We start from the raw sequence: 10,640 nt of genomic DNA on the forward strand, positions 1-10,640 counted from the left end.
AGACTGGTGACTTCCCTAATTGTCATCAGAGAGCCTTCATCATGTTTGATGGAAACAAATGCAGAGATCTACAGCCAGGCACTGGGCACATCTCTGAGAATCCTTTTGAAGAGAGGGAGGAATGATTGATTGTACAAGCGGGTCAAGGTCATCACAAAGGAACCCACAGAAACAACTAACCTGGGCTCATAGGAGCTCATAGACTCTGGACTGATAGCTAGGGAGCCTGCATGGGACCGACCTAGGGCTTCTACATATGAATAACAATTGTGTAGCTTGGTCTATTTGTGGGATATTGAGCAGTGGGATCAGCATGTATCCCTAACACTTGAGCTGGTTTTGGGGAACCTATTCCCCATACTGGGTTGCCTTGCCCAGCATTAACACAAATGGAGGAATTTGGTCCTGCCTCAACTTGATATGACATGCTTTGTTGACACCCATGGGAGGCCTGTCCCTTTCTGAACAGAAACAGAAGAGGAATGGATGGGAGAGGAGAAGAGAGGAGATGGGGGAGAGAAGGGGAGGAGAGGAGAGAGGGGAAACTGTAGTCAGGATGTAAAATAAATGAAAAATTTAATTAATCAAAAAATATTAGATATTTGAAAATTTTGTACAATGTGATTTGATTATATTCACCCCCAAATACTGCCAGACTCAATCCCTTCCCCTATCCATCCAAGTTTGTATCATCATTTATTTTTAATCCTATCAAATCCATTTTTCCCTGTCCATAAATTCTTGGGTATATGGTCTTCCAATGACTTGTAGTGACTTACCAAATGCTATACTCTAAAAGAAAATGGACTACTCCTCTTCTAGCAGTTATGAATATGAACTGCTAATATCTCCTCATCCAGGCTTGGAATTTGTGAATTGGCCATCTCCTGTAATCAGACTGGTGACTTCCCTAATTGTCATCAGAGAGCCTTCATCATGTTTGATGGAAACAAATGCAGAGATCTACAGCCAGGGGTTTGGTCTGACTTGAGCTTGCACAGATCTTTTGCATGATGTAAAAACTACTGTGAATTCGAACATGCAGTTGTTCTGTTGTATCAGAAGACATGATCTCCTCTAATCATACACTGCTGGTGGCTCTTACACCTTTGTGTATCTTCTTCCTTCATGATCCCTCAACCTTCAAAAATGTCACATTTAATGGAACCTCCCAAAGCTAAGAATCTTCTGTAAGACAAAGGACATGGTAAATAAAACAAAATGGCAGCCTGCAGAATGGGAAAAGCTCTTCACCAACCCCACATATTACAGACTCCAACCCCACATCTGACAGAGAGGACTTATCTCCAAAATATATAAAGAATTTAAGAAACTAGACATCAAAACACCAAAACAACCCATTTCTAAGCAGAATTCTCAACAAAAGAATCTCAAATGGCTGGAAGACATTTAAGGAATTGCTCAACATCCTTAGTCATTAGGGAAATGCAAAATCAAAATGACTCTGAGATACCATCTTACACCTCTCAGAATGGTTGAGATCAAAACCACTGATGACAGCTTATGTTGGAGAGGATGTGGAGCATTCCTCTGCATTTGGTGGGAATGCAAACTTGTAAAGCCACTTTGGAAAGCAGTATGACGACTTCTCAGAAAATTGGGAATCAATCTACCTTAAGACCCAATGATACCACTCTTGGGCATATACCCAAGGTATGTTCAATCATATCATAATGACACTTGCTCAACTATGTTCATAGCAGCATTATTTATAATAGCCATAACTTGGAAACAACCTATATGCCCGTCAACTGAAGAATGGATGAATGTAACATGGTACATATACACAATAAAGTATTACTCAGTTGTAAAAAAACAATGACATCATGAAATTTACAGCCATGGATGAACCTAAAAAATATCATCATGAGTGAGGCAACCCAGATTCAGAAAGACAAACATGGTATGTACTCACTCATAAATGGATACTAGATGTAAAGCAAAGGATAACCAGACTACAACCTATAGCTCCAGAGAAGCTAGGTAAAACAAGGAGGACTCTAAGAGGGATACATTGATTGCTCTGGAAAAGGGAAATAGATGAAATCTCCAGAGTAAATTGGGGGTAAAGGGGAGCAATAGAGGGAAGGGGTGGGGAATGAGAACATGAGGGAAGGGGAGTGTAGAGCTGGGGGAGGGACTGAATGGAGAGCTATGAAAGAGATACCCTCATAGAGGGAGACATTATGGTGTTAGGGAAAACCTGGTGCTAGGGAAATTCCCAGGAATCAACAAGGATGACCCCAGATTAGACTACTAGCAATAGTGGAGAGGGTGCCTGAGCTGGCCTACCCCATTAATCAGATTGATGAATACCCTAACTGCCACCATAAAGCCTTCATTCAGTAACTGGTGGACACAGATGCAGAGATTCACAGGCAAGAACAGGCTGAGCTCTGGGTATCTAGTCAAAGGGATGGAAGAGAGATTATATGAGAATGGGAGACCAAGATTATGATGGGGAAATCTACAGAGACAACTAAACCAAGCTCTTGGGAACTCACGAACTTTAGACTAACAGCTGTGGAGCCCGCACGGGACCAGACTAGGCCCTCTGCATATGGGAAACATTTGTGTAGCTTGAGGGGCTCCGGGCAGTGAGATTAGGATGTATACCTGGTGCATAACCTGGCATTTTGGAGCCCATTACCTATGATGGGGTGCCTTGCTCAGCCTTGATGCAGGGTTGGGGGAACTGGGGATTGTGGGAGGAGAGAAGAGAGGGGTATCTGCGGTTGGTATGTAAAATGAATAAAACATTTCTTAAATTAAAAAAAGTTCCATTTAGCTTACGCCGGGCGGTGGTGGCGCACGCCTTTAATCCCAGCACTCGGGAGGCAGAGCCAGGCGGATCTCTGTGAGTTCGAGGCCAGCCTGGGCTACCAAGTGAGTTCCAGGAAAGGCGCAAAGCTACGCAGAGAAACCCTGTCTCGAAAAACCAAAAAAAAAAAAAAAAAAAAAAAAGTTCCATTTAAGACTGAGGATTACACAATATCTAAGTCTTAGTACCTTGGCAAACTGTCTCTGTTATTCATCATGTACTGCAAACAGCATCTTCTCTGATGAGGATTGGGGGATGCAATAATCTATGGGTGTAATGATAAATCATTGGGAGTCAGTTTAATATTATGACCATTTATCAGAACAATAGAAGTTGGTTATTTTCATGAAGTTTGTGTCACTATTTTACCAGTAGATGTGTCTTGCCATGACAGTCATTATTATAGCTTGCAGGGTTCACAGCTGGATGAGACTGATGATTACTTTGCTCCTCCAAGAGCATGCATAGCATCTTTTGGCACTGCAGACATTCTTTTGGAGTTGTTGTCAGTGAGGTTCCATAGAAACTCCAAACATTACACACTGTTGATAGTGCTACAGGGTACCTTCCAGAACATGATTGTAAGATCCTATTTGTGAAGACAACATATGCTTGAGTCACAGCCCAAGGAGAAATAAAGGTGGTACTCACTTGGAAGCTTCATCTCCAAGTATTTTTAAGAACTTAAAGGGGAAGGAGGTTTGTAATTCCTTTCTTGGTATCTCTAGTGCTGAGGATCTTACATTCTTCACTACATTTAATATAAAATTAAATTCTTCACCACAAAGAATAAAATTAATATCCTGCTGCAGAGGATTTATATTTTTGTTCATAGGTTTATTCCTAGGCACCTACAACAATGTCTGAGGCATGATAAGTGTGCAATATCTTCTGGCTCATCAGTTGGCTTAGCTCTTTGAAGGCATGGTTAGCCCCAAATTCTCTCTTCTTACAATGTCTATCACAGACCCTAGATAATATGTGCTGAGTTTGTCTGCATTCTTTCCTTTGTTCTCGCTACCCATTTTAAAAGTTGATCATTTCACATCTTTCACTGTTGAATTACGGGTTTCTGCCAGTTGGAGAAAATCAAGGGTAAAGAGCTATTTTCTTATGTCATATATCCAGGAATTTGATCTTTTCAAAGAGCTTTATGCATCTTCAGTTTGGGACTATCTTTTGTTGACATGCTCTGAGTTTCTTGGTTTTTTTCCTGTAGCTAATAGGTAGTGGAAGTTGTAGCAGTCTAGTAAGGAGAGTAAAACCTTTCAAGGATGAATGGATTTGTGGTAGTCAGATTTGATTGTCAAAATGATAGGGTTTATAATCACCTACCAGAGACATTTTTATGTATTTATTGAGGGTACCATTTTCAGGAAGCTTAACTGAGCTAAAATGACCTATCTTGAACAAGGGTGGCACCATTCCATAGGCTGGAGTTCAAGATATTGTGTGAAGTATCAACATCCCTTACTCTGATTGCTGATTCTGTGTGGAATCTGGTTAGCTTTCTCATGCTACTGATCTTACAGATAGCATTCCTCTAAAAGTGTCTTCCATGCATCATGGACTATATCCTCAAATGATGAAAGTAAGGGAATTGTTCCTCTCTTAAGTTGTTCTTGTCACATCAATGATAAGACTAATAAAATGCCACATACAGTTCATATAGAAGTGAATTTTTTTCATGTTTGACCTTAAATTCTAATAGCTGTTTATTTAATTTCTTCTTAAAAAGCATTCTTTGGGGTTTTTAAGACATATTCTTGCTATGCAGTTATGACTGTCCTGGCACTAATTATGTAGCACAGAGTAGCCTAAAACCATGATAGTCTTCATAACTCAGCCTAAATTCCACATATGATGGAGGACAAACATTGTTGTTATATTTTCTTTCTGAGAAAAATAGCTTTCAGCCTGGTTTACTGGTATACACTCTACATCCATCCATTTTCCTGCCAGATTTGTCATTTAATTTTTCTTTAGAGATGAACAGTATTCTTATAACTATAAATGCATACATATATGTACATATTTGTGTACATCAACTTTTAATTATCTATTAATTTATTGATGGAAACTCAGTTAATTACAGTTCTTTGCTATTGTGAATAAACAACAATAATCATGGGATGCAAATGTTATCTCTATGGTAGGTTATAGAGTTTTCTGGATATATTCTCAAGAATAAAATAGCTCAGATATATGGTAGTTCTCCTTTAATTTTTTGAGAAATCTGCAAACTGATTTACAAAGTAGCTGTATTAATTTGGACTGTCATCTACAGTGATTAGGGTTTCATCTATCTCCATACCCTCTCCTATATTTGTCATCAGATTTGTTGATGATAGCAAGTGTTATCGCATGACAGTTTGAATTTGAATTTCCCTGAATGCCTAGGGATATTGAACATGTCTTAAAATACCTTTTTTTCAAAAACAAACAAACAAACAAAAAAAACGTTCTCTTAAGTAATTTTCCCCTCTATTGACTGGCATTTGTTTCCTTAGTATTCATTTTATGCCATTATTTGTAAATTCTGGATATCAGCCCCTTGTCTGAAGTCTAGCAGGTATGTATTTTTTTTCTAGTTCAATGGGTTGTCTGTTTTTTTTTCTGATGGGTATTTTCTTTGCTGTATAGAGACTCATATTTTCATGCATCGCTGTCTTTTGATAGTTAGTGTCATTTCCTATGCTACTGATATTTTATTCAAAATGTTCTTGCCTCCCTAAAATCTTGAAGGGTATTTTCTATATTTTCATCTGGAAGTTTCAATATTTCTGGATTTAAACTTGATGTTTTATATCCTGGTCCTCTATTCTATTCCTTTGGTCTAACTTTCTAATTTTATGCCAGGTAAGATGTTGTCTTTATCACTGTGGCTCTGTACTATAATTTGAGTTTGTGTGTTTTAATACCTCCAGCATCATACTTATGATTGCTTTAGATATATGTGGTATTTTTGTTATATAGTAAGATACCTATATAGTATTACATTAACTGATGCTAGATTTTATAGCATCTTAACATTTAGTCTACCAAAGGGTATAGATGCATAAAAAAAACATGTATTCAAAATTATTTCTTAGTTATGTAACCTTTCAATTTAGTTTCTGGATTCCTTAAAGAGATGACTCAGACCTGAAAAATGTCTATATTATCAGTAGGTATTAATCTTTTGTTGAACGTAGGAAGGCTCAAATAATCAAATTATACTAATTCTCTATTTTTCCCAGAATCTAAGACACTTCTTTTTTTGTTTGTTTGTTTGTTTGTTGTTTTTTATTATTATTTTATTTTACAATACTATTCAGTTCTACATAACAGCCACAGATTTCCTTGTTCTTCCCCTTCCTGCCCCCTTCCCCTTCCCCCCAGTCCACCCCCGATTCCCACCTCCTCCAGAGCAAGGCCTCCCCCGAGGACGGAGATCAACCTGATAGACTCAGTCCAGGCAGGTCCCTTCTCCCAGATTGAGCCAAGCGTCCCTGCACAAGTCCCAGGTTTCAAACAGCTAACTCATGCAATGAGCCCAGGACCTGGTACCACTGCCTAGATGCCTCCCAAACAGATCAAGCCAATCAACTGTCTCACCTATTCAGAGGGCCTGATCCAGTTGGGGGCCCCTCAGCCTTTGGTTCATAGTTCATGTGTTTCCATTTGTTTGGCTATTTGTCCCTGTGCTTTATCCAACCTTGGTTTTAACAATTCTCACTTATATAAACCCTCCTCTTTCTCGCTAATTAGACTCCTGGCGCTCCACCCGGTGCCTAGCCGTGGATGTCTGTATCCAGATTCCTCAGTCCTTGGATGGGGTTTCTGGCACAACTATTAGGGAGTTTGGCCATCCCATCACCAGAGTAGGTCAGTCCCGGCTGTCTCTTGGCCATTGCCAGCAGTCTTTTGTGGGGGTATCTTTGTGGATTTCTGTGGGCCTCTTTAGCACTTTGTTTCTTCCTTTTCTTGTGTGGTCTTCATTTACCATGGTCTCCTATTCCTTGTTCTCCCTCTCTGTTTTTGATCCAGCTGGGATCTCCCGCTCTCTTTCCCTCGACCCTCGCCCTTCATTGCTCCCACTCATGTCCAGATTGTTTATGTAGATCTCAGCCATTTCTCCATCATTGGGTGATCCTCGTGTCTTTCTTGGGGTCAAGTTCCAGGACAGGCTTCAAAGTTACAGAGAAACCCTGTCTCAAAAAGAAAAAAAAAAAAAAACAGAGAGGATGTGGAACTAGGGGAACTCTCCTCCACTGCTGGTGGGAATGCAAGCTTGTACAACCACTTTGGAAATCAATATGGCGCTTTCTTAGAAAATTGGGAATCAATCTCTCCCAAGATCCAGCTATACCACTCTTGGGCATATACCCAAGAAATGCTCAATCATACTACAAAAGCACTTGCTCAGTTATGTTCATATCAGCATTGTTTGTAATAGCCAAAACCTGGAAACAATCTAGATGCCCTTCAACTGAAGAATGGATAAATAAATTGTGGCACATATACACAATGGAATACTACTCAGCAGAGAAAAACAATGACATCATGAGGTTTGCAGGCAAATGGATGGATCCAGAAAAAAATAATCCTGAGTGAGGTAACCCAGACTCAGAAAGACAAATATGGTATGTACTCACTCATAGGAGGATACTAGATGTGGAACAAGGATGACTGGACTGCTACTCACATCACCAGTGAGGCTACCTGGAAAACAGGACCCCAAGAAAGACACGGGGATCGCCCAATGATAAGACACTTCTTGGAACAAATATAAGAACACTTTACGTATAATACCAATACCATGGTCTCACTAAGCTAGTTGCTCCTTGAAGGCACTTTCCTTTGGTTATCTTTTAATTTTAGAAAGAGTTAACATTAGAAAACTTGGTGATTACAGAGCATTCTGTTTAAGGTCAGATGTTTTACAACATCAAGAGGCTAGACACTAGAATCTGGCCATGGTCTTTTGGTGTAGCCTAGTCCAAGAACATTCCTATTAGTTTTTGAATATTAGTGGCTGGCAGGTGAACTGTTATTCTTAAAAAGAAATAATTTGGTAAAGGTCAGATTCTGAAAACATACAACACTGAAATTTAATACAGATAAAAATTTTATAAAATAACATGAATCTGTTTGTAGAGACCAAGTAGAGAAAGACAAGGTCATTAAAAGCTATCCTGGGCCCATGAAGTTTAATTAATTTGAGGATGTTTTAATTATATTTTATGGCAGAATATTTAGGATAGTAAATCAGGGAGGTTTCTTCTTAATATTAACTGAACAAATGAAAAATATCTTATAAGACTTTGCATTCTAAAAAGAAGGAGGAGGATAAAGAAAAGAAGGAGAAGGAAAAGAAGAAGAAAGAAAGATAGGGGGTGGAGAAGGATGGAGTCAGGAAGGAAGGAAGGAAGGAAGGAAGGAAGGAAGGAAGGAAGGAAGGAATAAAGGAAGGAAGGAAGGAAGGAAGGAAGAAAAAATAAAGAATCACATCAGACAGTTGAAGGCTAAGGATTTCATTGTTTCAGAATACTATAGGTGATGTAGAATCAGTATTGTTCTGCAGCCTAAAGTACCAGTCTCTTATTGTATGATTTTCATTGTGTAGAAGAGGTTGGACTATTTGCCACATGAGATCATTAGTATCACCTGACAGTTTGTATTAGCATATCCTTGCTCTGAAGGATATGTAGCTTACTTCTGAGTCAACCATATGGGGAAAATACAAAATAAGGCTATAGTAAAATAGCTAATATGATCACCGAAGATTAATTAAAAAGGTTCTGTTTTGCTTTAGAAAGAAATTTCAACATCTATAGCATTTTAGACTTTTTACTCACACAATCATATTACATGGATCTAAATGAAGATAATTTCTGATTTATAACAAAAAAAGAATGACAAACCTTCTGCTATAAAGACTATGGAAAACGGAGGGTGAATGGGGAAAAGAAAAGAAAATTCAAAGAAATAAAAAGTGAGACATTATAACTTAATGGATCACTAGACAATTTTTGGAAAACAAAGTGCTAACAAATTAGAAAAATCCTAAGTTCTGTAAATTTCTGTACATACCTCACATACCCAAATCAAAACAATTTTATTAATTTGGATTCTCTCTCTGTCTAACATTTAATATAGCTAAGGGTTTGTCAAACTTACTGAGTTTTTCAAAAAACCAACTATTTGTTTCATTGATTCTTTGTATTTTGTTTTTGCTTTTATTTTACTAATTTCAGTTCTGATTCTCAGGTAAATGAATGGAGTTAGAAAGAAATCATACTGAGTGAGATAACACAGACCCTCAAAGACAAATATGGTATGTATTAGTTTGTATGTGGATGTTAGCTATGAACTCTTTGATAAGCAGGCTACTATCCATATAACCACAGATATCATGTATAGAGCAAGGGAGCAGGGTGAGAGATGCATTTCCCTATGTAGGGAAGATGGTATGAATAAGGGACTATGGAGAAAGTCAGCTAAAACTAAGGAGCATTTGAGAGGTCATATGGAAATAATACAGTAGAAGTCTCTTAAAACATACACATATATGAAAAGAATTTAAACAGAATCAACAAATAACTGGGGAGAGAAAGCCCCAACTAGATATCTCTTGCCATCAAATAAAACCTCCTATTTCAGAAATTGGTTACATCTAAACTAGTTCTTGGCTAAAGGGATCCCTTGAGTACCACCAAATAATCCAGGCTACTGTCAAAGTTATTAGTTACTCTCTACAAACTAATAGTTAGGCCCTATTGTTGATAATAACACCTACACAACTCACTCAACACAGAGAAGTTGAGCTTGTGCCTACCTAGAGCCTTTATCCTTATTGACTAGTGTTCATGGTACTGGATGGTACTCTGCTCACTACCAAAGGAGAAAGATAAACATCAACCCAGCTACAACCCCTTTAATCAACAATGGTGACCTTCCTTTAAGATATGCTAGTGCAGTAGTGTCACAAATCTTGTCAGAGTAATGAACCCATATCTGATTAGATTTAAGGCTCCCTCCATTTGACAGAACCAATACCTAACACTGCTCAAGTGGCCATGGACCTAAGACAAATTATACCAGAGACCTAAGGGAAATCAAAATATTATTGTTCTATTATAGGAACATATAGTAAAATGACTCCTGATGATATTCTACTATACTCACAGCACTGTGTCTTGCTCAGCCATTGTTAATGAAGCTTCCTCATGCAGTATATGGGAACAAAAATGAGGCCTACAGCTGGACAATATAAAGACAGTGAGAGACCTTGTAATGCTCAGCAATAAATGGTGTTTCTTTATCAAACCCCACCGCTCAGTGAGCCCTCTGGAGGGGGAGGCAGAAAAATATTACAAGCCAGTGGTTGTGAAGAACATCAAGGAAACAAGGCCTTCCAAACACAGAAGGACTCATGCACATATGATGTCAAGGAAACTATTGTATCATGCACAGGTCTGCACCAGATGGGGACTCAGCCCTCAGAGGTGAAGTGGATTTGAGTCCCCATTATTAACCCAGAAGCTGTCTCCAATTTATTAACTACTCACAATGGAAAAATTAGTTTTCTCCAATGTAGTCAAACTGAGGTAACAAACCACTAAGTACAGATGCCATTTCCAGCAGTAGATGTCCAACACAAAACAACCTTAATTTTTTTTAAGGTTCCTTGTCTTGTAGTGCTTTGTCTGTGCATTGCTTTTCTTTTACTCTTTCTTTTTTCTTTTCTTTCCTTACAGGTCTTATATTATGGTTCCTGGTGTTGTGTTTTATGAGATTGCTGTGTGTGCAAATG

Source organism: Peromyscus maniculatus, chromosome X (assembly GCF_049852395.1).
Source record: "Peromyscus maniculatus bairdii isolate BWxNUB_F1_BW_parent chromosome X, HU_Pman_BW_mat_3.1, whole genome shotgun sequence".
In the NCBI taxonomy this organism is placed as follows: domain Eukaryota; kingdom Metazoa; phylum Chordata; class Mammalia; order Rodentia; family Cricetidae; genus Peromyscus; species Peromyscus maniculatus.